The sequence below is a fragment of the Callionymus lyra genome, unplaced genomic scaffold, assembly GCF_982586985.1.
Source record: "Callionymus lyra unplaced genomic scaffold, fCalLyr1.hap1.1 HAP1_SCAFFOLD_451, whole genome shotgun sequence".
Classification (NCBI taxonomy): domain Eukaryota; kingdom Metazoa; phylum Chordata; class Actinopteri; order Syngnathiformes; family Callionymidae; genus Callionymus; species Callionymus lyra.
The window spans coordinates 1-2,500 of record NW_028258776.1 but is presented as its reverse complement, the minus strand read 5'-3'; positions in this window follow the sequence as shown (position 1 = coordinate 2,500).

Genomic DNA, 2,500 nt, shown 5'->3' with positions numbered 1-2,500 from the left:
GGATGGGGTACCAGGAGGCCGGGGAACATTTTCAACACTTTGGGCTATTCTTTTTAAACACTTTAGCCTTTTTTTCCCTCTCCCACCCACAATCCCTCCTGCTGCGGGGATGGAGAACCAGGGGCCTGGGTGACATCCTCATGCGGGGATGGGGTACCAGGAGGCTGGGGAACATTTTCAACACTTTGGGGCATTTTTAAACACTTTGCTCTTTTTTTCCCCTCTCCCACCCACAATCCCTCCTCCTGCGGGGATGGAGAACCAGGGGCCTGGGTGACATCCTCATGCGGGGATGGGGTACCAGGAGGCCGGGGAACATTTTCAACACTTTGGGGCATTTTTAAACACTTTAGCCTTTTTTTCCCTCTCCCACCCACAATCCCTCCTCCTGCGGGGATGGAGAACCAGGGGCCTGGGTGACATCCTCATGCGGGGATGGGGTACCAGGAGGCCGGGGAACATTTTCAACACTTTGGGGCATTTTTAAACACTTTGCTCTTTTTCCCCCTCTCCCAACCAGGGGGCCTGGGGAGCCTCCTCCTGCGGGGATGGGGAACCAGGGGCCTGGGGAACATTTTCAACACTTTGGGGCATTTTTAAACACTTTGCTCTTTTTCCCCCTCTCCCAACCAGGGGGCCTGGGGAGCCTCCTCCTGCGGGGATGGGGAACCAGGGGCCTGGGGAACATTTTCAACACTTTGGGGCATTTTTAAACACTTTGCTCTTTTCCCCCCTCTCCCAACCAGGGGGCCTGGGGAGCCTCCTCCTGCGGGGATGGGGAACCAGGGGCCTGGGGAACATTTTCAACACTTTGGGGCATTTTTAAACACTTTGCTCTTTTTCCCCCTCTCCCAACCAGGGGGCCTGGGGAGCCTCCTCCTGCGGGGATGGGGAACCAGGGGCCTGGGGAACATTTTCAACACTTTGGGGCATTTTTAAACACTTTGGTCTTTTTCCCCCCTCTCCCAACCAGGGGGCCTGGGGAGCCTCCTCCTGCGGGGATGGGGAACCAGGGGCCTGGGGAACATTTTCAACACTTTGGGGCATTTTTAAACACTTTGCTCTTTTTCCCCCTCTCCCAACCAGGGGGCCTGGGGAGCCTCCTCCTGCGGGGATGGGGAACCAGGGGCCTGGGGAACATTTTCAACACTTTGGGGCATTTTTAAACACTTTGCTCTTTTCCCCCCTCTCCCAACCAGGGGGCCTGGGGAGCCTCCTCCTGCGGGGATGGGGAACCAGGGGCCTGGGGAACATTTTCAACACTTTGGGGCATTTTTAAACACTTTGCTCTTTTTCCCCCTCTCCCAACCAGGGGGCCTGGGGAGCCTCCTCCTGCGGGGATGGGGAACCAGGGGCCTGGGGAACATTTTCAACACTTTGGGGCATTTTTAAACACTTTGGTCTTTTTCCCCCCTCTCCCAACCAGGGGGCCTGGGGAGCCTCCTCCTGCGGGGATGGGGAACCAGGGGCCTGGGGAACATTTTCAACACTTTGGGGCATTTTTAAACACTTTGCTCTTTTTCCCCCTCTCCCAACCAGGGGGCCTGGGGAGCCTCCTCCTGCGGGGATGGGGAACCAGGGGCCTGGGGAACATTTTCAACACTTTGGGGCATTTTTAAACACTTTGCTCTTTTTCCCCCTCTCCCAACCAGGGGGCCTGGGGAGCCTCCTCCTGCGGGGATGGGGAACCAGGGGCCTGGGGAACATTTTCAACACTTTGGGGCATTTTTAAACACTTTGGTCTTTTTCCCCCTCTCCCAACCAGGGGGCCTGGGGAGCCTCCTCCCGCGGGCATGGAGAACCAGGGGGCCTGGGGAGCCTCCTCCTGCGGTGATGGAGAACCAGGGGCCTGGGGAGCCTCCTCCTGCGGGGATGGGGAACCAGGGGGCCTGGGGAGCCTCCTCCTGCGGGCATGGAGAACCAGGGGGCCTGGGGAGCCTCCTCCTGCGGGGATGGGGAACCAGGGGGCCTGGGGAGCCTCCTCCTGCGGGGATGGAGAACCAGGGGGCCTGGGGAGCCTCCTCCTGCGGTCATGGAGAACCAGGGGGCCTGGGGAGCCTCCTCCTGCGGGCATGGAGAACCAGGGGCCTGGGGAGCCTCCTCCTGCGGGGATGGAGAACCAGGGGGCCTGGGGAGCCTCCTCCTGCGGGCATGGAGAACCAGGGGGCCTGGGGAGCCTCCTCCTGCGGGCATGGAGAACCAGGGGGCCTGGGGAGCCTCCTCCTGCGGGCATGGAGAACCAGGGGGCCTGGGGAGCCTCCTCCTGCGGGGATGGGGAACCAGGGGCCTGGGGAGCCTCCTCCTGCGGGGATGGAGAACCAAGGGGCCTGGGGAGCCTCCTCCTGCGGGCATGGAGAACATGGGGGCCTGGGGAGCCTCCTCCTGCGGGCATGGAGAACCAGGGGCCTGGGGAGCCTCCTCCTGCGGGGATGGAGAACCAGGGGGCCTGGGGAGCCTCCTCCTGCGGGGATGGAGAACCAGGGGGCCTGGGGAGCCTCCT